The sequence below is a fragment of the Colius striatus genome, chromosome 3 (assembly GCF_028858725.1).
Source record: "Colius striatus isolate bColStr4 chromosome 3, bColStr4.1.hap1, whole genome shotgun sequence".
NCBI lineage: Eukaryota > Metazoa > Chordata > Aves > Coliiformes > Coliidae > Colius > Colius striatus.
Window position 1 is genome coordinate 33335663 of NC_084761.1, and position 14705 is coordinate 33350367.

Genomic DNA, 14705 nt, shown 5'->3' on the forward strand with positions numbered 1-14705 from the left:
TAATAAATGTAAAGAAATCCAGTTGCTGTTTAATAATTCATTTTTATCCTTGGCACACGGTCACACAAGTCACTGAATTCACTCTTTAGATTAACACACGTCACGCCTTCTAACCAAAAGTATGAAAGCACCAAAGAAAAGAAGGAAAGAAACAAATGCACCATTAGCCGCTCTGCAGAAAGGATGTGGACTAATGGGCTGTGCAATGGCACAAAAGCAAAACCTGTCAACCTTACACCCTGTGATAAATATATGCAACAGTAAACGATGTGATAGGATCTATCCAGTGCTTTCTGCAGTGCATCAAACCACACTGGGTTCTTAGAAGCCTGAGGAAGGAAAAGAAAAGCCTATGGTTTCAGAGAGGCTAATTTTCATGGAAGAGCTGGGGCCATTTTCTAGAAGTCACTGCCAATCAGGGACTTCCTCAGGTGCAGCTGACCTTTAACATTCTAAAAGGTGAGTCAGATTATCCTCACAGCAAGCAAACCTGGTCTGATGAGAAGCCAAGGCAAAGAAAGCTCTGGTATATATAAAGGGCAGCTCAGCTTGGTTTATACTTTTTTTTTTCTTTTCCTGTGGTCCTGCTGCTTGAAGAAATAAAAGGAAAACCAGCTGAAGCTTTTTTACCACTCTTCCATAACAGTTAAAAGGAAGCAATTATACCCAATCTTCACAGAATATTTTGAAGCTTTTGCTTTAGCCCAAATTGCCAATGAAATCTCTTGGTAGACAGTCTCAAACTGACCTTATCATAATTTGGTGGTAAAAGTGGGATACCAATGAAGTCTTAATGAAACAGCAGACACAACAGCACCAGACCCAAACATCAAGTTGCCTGCAATTCCTTGCTACTAAGGCTCACCATATTATTGAAATGTTTCTAAATATTAGCAGTACTTGATACAACCTGAAGAATTATATGAGGAGATTTACTGAAAAGCAGTTATTAAAGTACAAAAGGCTGAGCAGACACTCACCTATCAGAACTATATTCTCTCTAAAGCTGACCACCAGTAAAATATCAGATAAATGATAGTTCCAGATACAGCCATTTTCCCCTGAAAGCCTGATCTTACAGCACCACACAATGCTTAAAATATTTCAACTCTATAATCATGTTTTCATAATATAGCCCAGTAAAAGACAGTTTCTGAGGAATGGCAAGAGAGCTCATTATCACTGACAGAAGCCAGAACACTGACAGATAGTCAGAAGTTTCAGATCCACTACAAAGGAAGGCTGGCCAGCTCACAATTCAATGGACCTCCAAAGATGGCAGGAATACATCAGAAGGGAAAAACAGAAAGAGACAAAAACTTAAGAAAAAAAACCCCAAAATAAATCTACCAAAAAAATCACCAGTGACTCTGTCAGGAAGCCTACAGCTAAACTCTCAGAAAAAGTATTAGTGCATGAAGGATGGAAGTAAATCCCTCATAAATAACAATTTACTTGTGAGATGTCTCATACTTTAACTAGATGTGATTAATTCTTTTAGCAGGCAAGAGTGCAGACTTTTATCCTATTGATAAACCTTTAATAATAGGAAGATTTGCACTAAGTGCTCACCACCTTGGTGATATGTGAGCATAGAAGGCAGTTAATTTCTGTGATAGCAGAGTAATCCAGACATTGGATCATTAGCAACATGATCTTGAAATGCATTGAGTAGACTTAACATGAAGACAATTCATACACATATCTCCAATGGGGAGGATCAGTACTAAGTATCAGAATTCACTGACAGATCCCAATGCAGAAGGACGAACTAAATAAAATGAAACCTGCATCTACTTTGATGGCAGAGTTATTGTCTCTGTTGTGACGTTGGGCTACTGCTCTTCACAACTACTCTTTCAGTTAGAGGATACACAGTAAGGTTTTTGCTAGCAGAGAACAAAGTTTTAGCATGGTGCAGGATTTGTCAGTTTGAGCCACAGTGTACCACTTCCCTTAAAACAGCCCAGCTGAATGTTTTAACAAAACACAAGGATTACTTTTAAGCTGATGCCAAAGATGAGAAGTTTGTTATATCCTGTTCATAGCTTGGCAAGTTCCACAGCCTCACACTGCATTATTGCCCTTTGAACTCTCACCTAGCAGGATGTCTGAAAATCTTAGGTCTCCTCAAAGAAACAGTGAACACACATGGTCCGAAAGGTTAAATGTTACATGCTTGCAAAAGTGACACATCAGCTATATGTAATATATTTAAACACATGTGCTGGGTATTAGTGACACACTACTCAAAAATAAACTTTTAAGAGCCTAAACATGAAAGGCAAGCTAAGGCTGTTTTTTTAACTGCAAATGTAACACAGCAAAAGAAAGTAACAACACCTATACCCTTTCCATAAGAACCCATGCCCAAGCAGACCCTATACATCAGTCACATTACATTTCAATACTTCATTATGCTTGAATTAATTCTGGAAAAAACTCATCAACAAAACTCAGTGAAATGACATGACAGCTTGTACTTATATGCCAAAAGTATATGAATCTATTCATTGTGACTGTTGACTCAGCGTGTAAAAGCCTGAGTCATCCATTTCCCTGGTGATCCTATCTCTGCTAAGCCTATCAGTGTACAAGAAATGTTTAAGGAAGAACTGCAGTAGGAATAATTTATGCTTTTAAAGCAACAAAGGAAAAAGTTAAGATAGCAGGAAGAAACAGCTGCTCTACATACTAAGCAAATAAAAAGAAAGACAGCAAAATAATCAGTATGTGTAGAACAAGATGAAAGGCTGCAAAGAAAAAGATTTGCTGGAGAATCTATTTACAAATACGTACGCATTTTGCGAAATGCTGTGGTCTACATATAAAGTTGTCTTTCCATTAAATATGCCTTAATACAGTTAGCATTTAATCAATTTTATCCTTCAACACTTATTTTCTAAGGAATAAAATCCAAGAGAATACTAATTGTTATCTAATTTCCATTACTACTACTGTTCTACTATTAAAACTATAGCATTATTCTGACATGAATCCAAGTAAACAAGTGCTCCTTCTTGATCAGTCATGCCTGTACATTCCAGTACCACTACAATGCACACAGATTACATGTTCTGCAAAAAAACATACAAGTTGGATTCTGAAGTTCTTCCACTTTCAGTATTTCACTGTTCTCTGGGCTGTGCTAACATGCTGGCTGTGCTCATCATTCCTCTTTATGTGTGCATGTAAAGACAACAGAAGAGCACAACCGGTTACCGTTTCCTCAAAACTGAGCTATGCTGTAAACACAGAACAATCTTGCTTTAGTTTCAGTGACCGATTCATGGGATCAGGGAGAATTTTCTGAAAACGTTACCTGTACAGAGGAACAGAGAAGAGAGAGAAAGTCTAAAAAAATCCCTATGTCTAGATACAATAAAAAGGGGAAACATAATGAAACAACAACATAGAAATAGTTTGGAAATTCATTATCTACCTTCACTGAAACTACAAAAATTCTGGCCAGGTATTCATTACTGATCCAAGTACTAAGCCCACTTAAACCAAAGAAATTAATCTGGCAGACAAACAGAGAGATGCAGCTACTCTCAGAATTGAAAACAATCCAGCAGTTGGAACAAAGGACATGGGCAGAGGGACTGAAAGATATCCTCAGCTCAGAGTTCAAAAAGTTGTTTGGGAAAGAAGCCAAGAAATAGCCCAAAAGTTGGGAAATGGCATTGAAATAGCAATGTTTATTTTGGTTAGTCTGAGAGATGACAGCACATTGGTGAATGGCTTCCCAGAGTACAGATTCATACAATACATGTATTAGCCTACATGGCAGTTTGTGAGGTAGCTGTTTACACAACCAGTGACAGAAACACCATTTCCCACTGCTTCATTCCTTCCCATTTTCCAAACCAAAATAGATACCAAGGGGCTGGAAAAGGACAGGAATTAATCACTACAGCCTTTTTGTCTCCAGGGCACACTGTTTTTTATGCTGTCAAAACAGTACAGAAAATTAGTATCTGAAGACAAGGGGCATCAGAGAAGCTTGTGTATCTCACATAGATATATATGTAAACATCATGTTCAAAAGTGGGTTTTTTTGAGTTCATTGGCATTGCAGCAACATCATCCCAAAGCAACTTAGTTGATAAATAATAATGTACAGCCTGTCTTGACGGACTAATAAACTGAGGTGCAGCTATTCCTTAATGGGCAACAGGACACATTAGGTAAAATAACACTGCTTTCAGACCTGTGCTGCATGCAGAACACTAAACAGGACACAGCTTTCTTTCCTCCATCCCAGGGGCATGTTGAGGAGGATAAGAGAGGCATGAGGGAAGAAAGTGCACATCACCGCTCTCCTGTCTCTGCTGAACACACAGCACTAAGCAAGCTTGCTGAAAAGAATACCTTCAGTCAGGTACACATAAAAGCTTAGCAAGAATCCAGCTTGCAGCACATCCAGGAAAGCTTTGGTCATACTTTTGAATGATGAGCATAAAGGCAACTGGGAGAGGGATGAGAATAGGACAGCAATGTGTTCTCTGCATGGCAAAATATGCCTGAAAAGCAAAGGAGACAAACGTTTGAGGACTGGTGTTAGCACAGCATGGTGTTAATAAGCACCCCTCCAGTTAGTGCTCCATAGTAAATATTATTAATTGGTTTATCATAAATACTACTAATTAGTCGTCCCATTCACATGTCAGCAGGAATGCTTAGTTTGCTGGTGTGTAAGAAACAACACTACCTAGGGACCAAAAGAACAGAGTAGTTACAAAATTTGCAATGCAGACTCCTAATAAAATTCATGGTACAACACTAATCACAGGATGCAGCCATGAGGGCTCAGTTACACAGTCATGAAACAGGTATGTATTTAGGAGGGACACTCATCAACAGTAGCAGCTAAAAACAATACTTAACTCAGGTAAACTGCAATGAAAACAATCTCCATGGAATAGAAGACAGTTGGACTACATAAACAAGTAAGTAAAGATTCACTGATTTTTACCTAAGAAAACATCCAAGATCACCCTTCCTTTCACTGGGGATGAGAAGGTTCTATAAAAATATTTGTTCTCTGGGACAAATAGCTGGTTGCTAAAGTAACCTAGTTATAGCTCAAGGAAATGTAAACATGTAATACAACTTTCACCCTTCAAGGGACACCTGTAATTAACAGCAGGACTAAAGTTCCTACCAACAGTCCAAGGAGAAAGAGATGATAGGGATGTCTTATCAGATGAAGCACAAGGAAAGGTATTTCTATGGCATCTCTACAAATACAAGTTGGGTGAAAAAGCCCCCATAAACACCATCAACATTAGTAGTACTCACTGTAAGCAATATATCGATATGTTGTTGAGAAGAACATCAATCAGTAACCACTTAATTTGCAACTAAAAGAACACAATTATTTAGCAGTCATTGAAATAAGACACACATGAGAGTAGCTGGGAGCAAATGCAGGTGATCATGCCCAAGAGTTCAGATGTCAGCTGCACTCATAATCTTATTTGCACATGAAGTGATAAATCTGGTTAGAATCACGACTCTGAAAATCAGAAGTGATCTATTTCAGAATAAGTTTTGCCAACTCTGAGATTTGTAGTATTAATAAAAATTTTAGGTTGTGTGGCTTGTGTGTTTTACTGAGAGCCTTACGTTGGACTAGAGTGTTACGTAGAGCACTTTCCAACTGCATCCTTATGGTTTCCCCAGGAAGGTAAAATAAATGCAAAGGCTTAGACTCTAATTTTGCATTACTATTACCAGCAGCAATAATAACTGTTTCCTATGTGTTTTTCAATTCTTCTATCGTGTTAGAACAGGCCTATTTCATATTGCAGCTTCGCTATTCAGCCTAGACAAGGAGAATTTAAGAATATAGAATTTAATATAGAATTTAAGTAAAATGGATGCAAGATATTTGGGAAAATGACTGACTAGATCAATGTGCAACTCACAGACATCATATTTCCAACTGTAGAAGCGAGGGCATAACTGCAAGAGTTAACCATCCATTCAGTGAAATCTACTTTTTGGTAGTGCATTAATGCACTGCTAACATTAGATGATCTGTTCCAGGATACTCATGCTAATGATCGTGTCCCATCAGCTTTATTTTCAATTGCATATAACTGACATCTGCCACCTCTGTGTTCTAGACTTAAAATTATACAATGGTAACGAGGGTTCATAAGTTAATTTCTAGCTTTGCTCAGAAGAGCTGGCTTCTTAAGTTATGAAGAAAACTGCTCTCGATCAATATTTCTAAAACAATATCTGAGAATGTATCTCTTATCTTTTTCATGTAGTGCTATATTTAGTTTTGAGAATTTAATTCTTCTAAAAAAGACTGCATTTCCTTATGAGCACACTGTGCCTCTAAAAGCACAGAGAACTCTGTTTTTCTGAGACGCTGCAGTAGTCTAGTGACAGTAAAGCAGAGCTGCTGCTTTAGATTCTCAATTATTCTCGTTACCTTCTGTCCAAAACTATTTAGCTCATGGCACTGCCTGCTAATGATATTTATGCTTTGACCTGCAGGTGACTTCAGTTCTCTGGTGAGATAAATGAGGAAAGAATTAGAAATAAAATAAAATAAATGCTTCAAGTCTTACATAAATTTGCTATATATTACTACATTTCAAAATATATTAAAATCAAAATGGATTTTGATATTGCTGTTTCAAGGCTGTAATTTATTTTAGTACTGTTGGTATTTTAAAATATCACCAAAGGGTTTAAAATCTTCTGGAAACAGAGCTAAATAACAATTCCCTCTTCACCTTTTCCCAGTATTATCATATCAAGTATCTAATAAAGAAGTAAACTTCTAATTTCTTTCAGAGATTTCTCACTATCCCAAAAATAGAGTGGAAGAATTAGAAAAATAGCAAATGGTATAGAGACTTTTTCTTTTAACTAAGAGTTTCTTTATACTTCAAGCTCATAACAAACATCTAGAACCTCAACCATTTCTTTCAGATTTTCTAAACACAATACATTCATCTGATTCCTAACTTTGTCCATCTCTTCAGAAATAAAAGTATTGAAATGTATCATCAAGTGCCAAGTCTCTCTTGAAGTTTTCAGTCTGCCACATCTGTTTTTATTGCAACAGCATACATTGCTTGCTTTCACATAAGCATTTATAAACTGCTCTACCAGTTGCTAAGTGAAGCATTACATGGTTTTGATCCTTAGTGTGCAGTATCACTTTAAAACACTGTAGAGGCAGTCTTTTTCTCTAATATTTAAGGAAAACTCAGCTGTTGCTTAGCCCTACTCCAAATCCATGTCATCTCATACATCCTTACATCATACTTTCAGGCTTGGTGAGGAAAAACGCTTCCCTTGCAAAACAAAGGAAGGTAGTGAAGCAACACAGATTCCAGCAACTCCAGCAGACAAGTTTCAGAAAGAACTCTAAACAACCTGAAATCTTTTAGGGTGCTTCTTCACTGCACTACAGCTACTTTGAGCAGCTGTGAGTGAGGTACTCTGGCTTCTGGGTGTAAGTCCAGTGACAGGAATCCAGATTACAGTAGGGAGCGATCCACTCTGCTTTTTCAGCACATCATACACCCTGGACAAGACTTCAGGGCCCCACAGCTATTTTGCTATTACCACCCAAGATTAACTGACGTTAACACTGTCCTGACTGCATCTAAACAAGAATGCAGTTTTAGAGGCTGCAGTAAGGATGACCTTTTCACATACACTTATCTGGAGCCAGGTCTCTGATTAATTATAATTAACTATTTATTTATAGCCCTGTTGCACATGAGACACTGTAGGTGAATAAAACTATTAATTTCTTCAGCTGTTACCTGGCAAAGGTAATCTAGATGAAGGTGCCTGGGCAAGATGCAGTAGGGAGCTGTATTAAATATAGTAACTCACAAAAGAAAACATTGACAATAGTTAGACTTGCAAGCCAAGTTATTGCTCAACTGTCTAACTGAACATCCTGTAACATTGATTTATCAGAAAAGATTTGTGTTTCTTCTTTTCACATGCCAAGGATGAAGCCTCCAGTGAAGGGCAAGGAAGTAATGTAGTGTTTGTCAATTTCACAAAGATTCCTAAAAAAGCCAGCATCAAAGGGAGCATGGCAGAAAGGTTGGACCATTGTAATACTCTCCAAGTGTAGTGCTCAAGTAAATCAAAACATGGCCTTATAAAAGTGGGTTTTTTTATTCCCCAACTGTTGGGATGCTAAATGCCACCTGATTCACAACTGGTTCTTGTTGCATAGGTGCCTGTCAAATGTTGAAAATGACTGATGAAGCTCTGTCTAAAAAGAGGGTGTTCTACAGAAAACAGAAAGCAAAACAGCTGGTTCCTCAAACAATATGCCAGATGCCATCTTTTAGCAAAACAAAACCCATGCTCTTTGACATGTTTAAAATGAAGTCAAACTAAAATGTACTTCCAAGTCAAGGCAAGTAACAGTAAGACACAACTTTAACCAAAGGAGAAAATAGATTTCTGCAACCCAGAACAAACACTTTTAGACGTGTAACCATTAAACTTCCTAGTCAGGAAACACGATAGATGCTAAGTAATCTGCATTCAAGCTGCAGTTAAAAGGAAAAGACATTCTAATATAAGTAAATCTTATCTGGAAAGGTGACAGTTCAAGATTAACAACTAAATTAGAGGTCCAAGTTAAGAGACAATGCTTCACTCCTCAGGGGATTTCAAAGCAGCTGTTCTGACAAATAAATTAAGATTACTTTAATAGCATGGGACCTGGATGAGAAGGCAAAGCGTAATCCCTTCATAAGGAATTAATATTTATATTTGTATCTTTCCACATAAAGTCCAGAAAATAAAAGGTTACTGATCAAGGGTTGTATCAGAGGACAAGCTTCAAGGAATCCACCCCCATGAGCATTTTGGATTCATCTACTCATATATCCTGAAAAAATAACTTCTACTCCTAAAGGTACATCTCATTCACAAGAACTCTGTTGGTACTAACAGCCTTTAAAAAAGTACAGGGTAACAAGTACCATATTAATTGTAGCTGTTGTGACTTAAAAGTAACATTTTTAAAGCAGTATATATATTTGTATTTCCAGTTACTTCAAAACCAACACTAAGTTCACCTATCAACCACTACCATTCCATGATTTTATGATTCACGTCCTCAAAGACATTGACCCATAATTATCATTTAAATTGTTAACTTACAGATTTACAAAAGGTTTACAGCTTGCATTTTGAAAGACGATTTAAAAGAGGGAAGACATTAATGTTTTCTACAGAGCAGTAGAGCCCAGTATACTACATCCTAAAGCAGAAAGTTGGATCCTTATACTATAAATAGACTGTAATTTCCAGCAGGAGTTTCTTCAAAGATGAAAACCTGCTGTTTACAATACAATGTTAAAATGTTACATTCCTATATTTGAGACTCTCCAGGTTTTGATTTGTCTACATATATAAAGACATAGGTGAGTTCTTCCCAGAGAAATAATTTTAAACTATTTCATCTCTTTTGTACAAAAAAAAAAAACTAGTTAAGGAATAAAGCGGGGAGTGGGGGAGGGAAGGGTAGAGACACTCCCTGGCAGACTTGAAATTTAAACAAAGAATGACCTAGGTATTGCTGCTCATCATCTTCACACGGGTAAGTTCAGGTCTCAAACTTGAAAACTGTGTTAGCCCATTTTAGGGTTTTTAAGCAGTTCATTTAAAATCCCACTGCCAACAACCCTCAGCTTCTTAGGTGTGAAGAATTCTAGTCTTCAAAGGATGCTAAGATCAAATTCTTCTTAACTTATCACAATGAAATTGTGTATTCATTCAGCCCCTCAGAAATCAATCTTAAGCACAACAGGATTTCAGATGAGAGTGTCAGCTTTAACTTGTTTTGAATATTTCAAGTATACTTCACAAGATGGTCAGGCATTTTTAAAGTTTAGTCCAGTTCTTTTTATTTGAGTTTCATGTACCACATTACACACAAAAACCACACACACTGTGGTTAATCACAATAATTAAAGCATCCATAACTGTAAAAACTTTATTAGTCACTGAAGGTAGGAGTAAAAGAATGGAGAAAAGCACTTAGGCATTTCATCTTCAGCAAAGCCCTTCCGAGCACCTCAGGTTGGCCTGCTTGTTGTGCTGCGAGTCTTGTGTGGGATTTTTTGCAGTCTTTTATGGAAAGACTTTTGCAGTCTTTTATGGTGCTGCATTTAAGAGAACTGCAGTTTCTTCAGGGCCTGCAGGGGAACCTACTTTTAAAGTGAAATCTCACCGCAGGACATCCATTTCAAAACTTCCAAAAATAAGCACATTTATAACTTACGTGTTCAAAAGGGTGGGATGACTTCTGTTTTCTATTAATTAGATGTTTTGCTTTTCATGGAATTTATGATGGAATTTCCCATCAGGAAATGTTGTATAACATAGAAGTATTACTGCAATTATTTCTGAACGCATATTTAAAGATGTATTTAACAACCACCATTTGAAAGACAAATGTTCAGTTAACGCAGTGTGGTACCATTAGAGTCAAAGAAGTCAAGAGCTGTCATGTTCTGAATTACTTCATGTTTCAGTTAGTATCTTATTGGCCCAGCAAACCAGAATTGTTTCATATCTGTTTAGACATTGCTATTCTGCACAGTAAGAGGCATGAACTACCTGACTATGGTAATCTGTAAACAATTTGCTTGCTTTTTTCTGCCAAATAATCTATACTTTTTTGGAATTAAAAGGTGATGTATAGAAAAGACTAACTACAAAAAGTGACAGTAAAAAGTTGAGCATAAACTCACATATGACAGAGATGACCACAAGTGGGTTTTAAACAGAACTCTCTAAGCATTCACTACCCAGCTTTAGAGGTATTTTAAGTCTCCAGGTATTTAAGCTTTCAACTTTAAGAGGTCCCTACATGCCTGCAGGTTGGCTTCTGGGCACGTCCTGATTGCCTCAGCCTTGACACCACAAAGCAGCTCTGAGTCTATCTCTGGCCCCATCAGGATTTGCAAATCACACACCTATCTTGACAGTTTTGGGCTGGCAGGCCATGGCAGGGCACAGATGCTAGTCCACACTCTGCAAAAACATCACTGCTGATTTCCTTCACAACAGACCCAGCAGGACGGCTGAAGGAGAAATGGTGCCAGTGCCTCTTTTAATTGAATAGAGCACTGGACCAGAAAGGGGTCACATACAGGGCAGACCCACAGGTTTATCATTCTGCTCCCCTCTAACATAGCAGCTACGAAACAGAAAAAGTTGACAACAGACAAGAAAGCGCATACAAGCAGACACTCAAGTCTTCCTCTTAAAATTGTCCAATCTTGATTTAAAAAAAGAAAAACTAACTGGCAGCAGGTATACAGGGGAAAAAAAAGGTAATTTGAAAGGAACCATCTATATTTTACATACATTATTTTACATCCAATTGTCACTGAATTTGGGTTACTGTCCATAGCCTGTCCATGGTCCACTCCCCTGGAAAAAGGACACTAATCACTAAACCGTCATTTATTTTGTCAGTTTATTTTGTCTTTGACTTTTATTCATGGAGGAAGGGGGAAGAGTTTTAACTCAGGGTAAAAGCATTCATTTCAGTTTTATTCCTGGATAACTCCACTGTTGCAAATACACACTCAGTAAACATTCTACTTCAAGCTTGCATTTTGCCAGCATTCTCACTAGTGAGTCTTCCCTGTGGGAATAAAGAGGGGGGGGAAAAAAAAAAAGAAAACTTTACATGGAAACATACACAAAGAAAAATCCATAAAGCACTAAGAAGATATTATACTACACAAAAAGCACTCACAAAACTTTAATTCCACATTTGCTCAAGTCTCTCCAGTCCTAACTCATTCTAACTCATGCCAAAAAAGCATGGCAGTTCAGGCTGTTGTTATATCCTTACGTGAGGCACACTAAACACAATATAAAGGATTTCGTAACAACACAATAGTGGAAGTTCCTTATAACTGCTTGAGTCCTCATAGATGACAAACATTTTTATAGTTTAATTTCAACATAATTATGAGAGATTATTTAGTGGTCCTGAAGAATTTCTAGATCAAGGCAATGGATATCTTACTCTGAACATACAGTACAGAACATGACAAGGGTCCATTGCAAATCAATCACTAACAGCAAGCTTTTGGAAGCTTCAAAAATTGTATTCGAAAGTTACAGGATAAATTCCAGCCACATAGATCATAGAATCAGTCTTGAGCTTATCCACTCCAACCCCTCTGCCCAATTAGGGTCAGCTACAGCATGTTGCCCCCACATCCAGCTGGGTTTTGACTGTCTCCAAAGATGGAGACTACACAACCTCTCTAAGTCATCTGTGTCAGTGGTTGACCACCTTCACAATAAAAAAAACATTGGCGGTGTCTCTGTATGTGTTTAATTGAATTTCATGTGTGTTTAAGTTCAGTCCAGAGTCTCTTGTTCATTCACTGGGCATAACTGAGAAGGACCTGGATCTCCTACCATCCATCTCTTCCACCAAGTATTTAGACACATGCATTAGATCCCCCGTGAGTCTTCTTCACACTGAGGAGTCTAAGCTCTCTCAGCCTCTTTTCATAAGAAGGATGCTTCAGTTCCTTAATATTCTCCAGTCCTCTAATCATAAATGTTACTTTTGGCATCGCAACTGACTCTACAATAATTCCAAAATAGAAGCTATTTTTCATACCTGTCTAGAAGAAATCCTAGAACAGTAAGGGGCATTGGACAGTAGCAGAGAAAGCTAAGATTTCAGCCACTGAAGCACAAACCCAGCAATACTGAAGATAGCTCCTAAGTATATTTAGTGGTATACACCATTTCTCTTTTAAGTAGAAGTACATTTTAAAATTTTAAGGCTACTAGACATTGCAGTTTAAGGAAAAAAAGCTCTTCCTGCAGGAGACGCAGGATAATTTTAAAGGATTTATAAATCTATAGTTTATTCTCAGTAACAAAGCTGTGGAATAGACTAACATCTACTGCTGAAAACAATTTTGCAGACACTGTATGACTTCTAAGCTTCCCTGACAACAGCACGGTTAAGGAATTAAAAAAAAAAAAAAAATATTATATCCTGAATAGTTGAAATGTCAGCTTCCTGGGAGGTAGGGAAAGGTTGGAAGAAGGCTAATGTGCCAGAACTGCCATCCAAATCTCTGTTGTAGGTAAGGAAGCCTTACAGAGCTTTCTATAAGAACAAAGGAATAACTCTTTTTATTTGGCTTGTTGTTCTCTGTGAATAAACATCTGCAACAGGAATGACTCTCAATAAGGATCTAAATAGTCCTATTCATTTCGACAAGTTTTCTGGAAAAACAGAGGAATCAGTCATGAACTGATTAGGTATCAGGAAAGCACAAGCCATCAGATCATTTGGAGATGCTGAGCACACAATGGGAGAGTGCGATCTCATCTAGGAAAATACTGCCCATAAAAGCTCCTTCTGTAAGCAGGGAGTAGCTAGGTAAGCCATTGTTCTCCCCTTCCTAAGAGTTCCTCAGCCACTGAACTCACATTTACCTCTGTCACTTACTTTAGTCTACCACTCTGGCACACTAAAGACTAAAGGTGCAATAAGCTATACACATGTACAGACACTGACACACAGCCCCCACAAATCAAGTCTCATAGTACGAGATCCAAGAGGTCTACACAAGAGGCATGCTAGGGAATCTGAAAAGACTCACTTGAGAAAATGAGAATAAAAAATGGAATTGGAAAGAGTAAATAAGTTGGCAAGACAAAGAGAAGAAAGTATGCACAGTAGGACGTGTATTTTTGGGAAAACGGAGGAAGAGAAAAATAATGAGGAAAAAAGAGCAGCAGCATGTGCCAAAAATAACTTCTCTCTAGCTTAGTGATCTTTAATCCTACATTCCTACGAAGTAGCTTAAAATTACCCTGGAAACATCAGTTTTCAGTTTCATCAGAATAATTTAAAAGTTTCTATCATATTCATTAGAGCACCCAATACTTCAGAAGCCAAGCATTACTCTTGTGAAAATACTAAAGGACAAATTGAGGCACCAAATTCTTTGTAAGTTTGGTTTTAATATACATGGGATAAAAACTATTAAGATAGTCCAGTTCTGACAGAATTGCGTTAAATACCTACCTACATCTATAAATTCTTAAGAAATTCTGGAACCCTTTTCCTATGTAACTTTCTATAAGCCATACAAGGTTTCTGACTGCTTTGAGTATTTTACCTCAGAAACTAGAATTAGTTCAGGCAAAGCAGCTTGAGTACTCTTATTGGTAAGGAATGAGGTAGACAAGCCTCTGCTAAGACCCAACTGTTGTGACTAATCTGTTTCTAGCACACAAACTCAGAAAACATTCCAGTTGTCAGTACAGACATATAGAAGGAATTTTGCAAACATGAGACAATGTTGACAAAGCCTATGAGATAAATGTGAAGTAGACATTGTCTCATTTTCAGTATCAAGAATAAATTTATTTTACTAAGCCTACCAATTTTATTTATTTAAGATTTTAAAAAGAAAGGTCCTTCCTAGCTTTGTCCTCTTTTTTAGTTGGCCTTGTAAACGCAGCAGTTTGCTAAATCTGACAAGATTTCTGGATTTGTGTATTTCTGACAGAAGCTAATCCTATTATCTGCTGTATCATTTGAGAACTAAGATGATAAAATCCTTGTCTCTCAGAATGGTTAAATAAAAAAAAAAAACCAAAAACCAACCCCTTTCAACTGTTATAAAGCTTTT

General features: G+C 37.4%; 1 protein-coding gene across 4 annotated transcripts in view; it reads right to left on the reverse strand.

Annotated features, from left to right (window-relative positions):
- INPP4B (inositol polyphosphate-4-phosphatase type II B) overlaps window positions 1-14705 on the reverse strand; it is a 344498-nt gene that overhangs the window by 193319 nt on the left and 136474 nt on the right. The gene's annotated exons all lie outside the window — the stretch shown is intronic.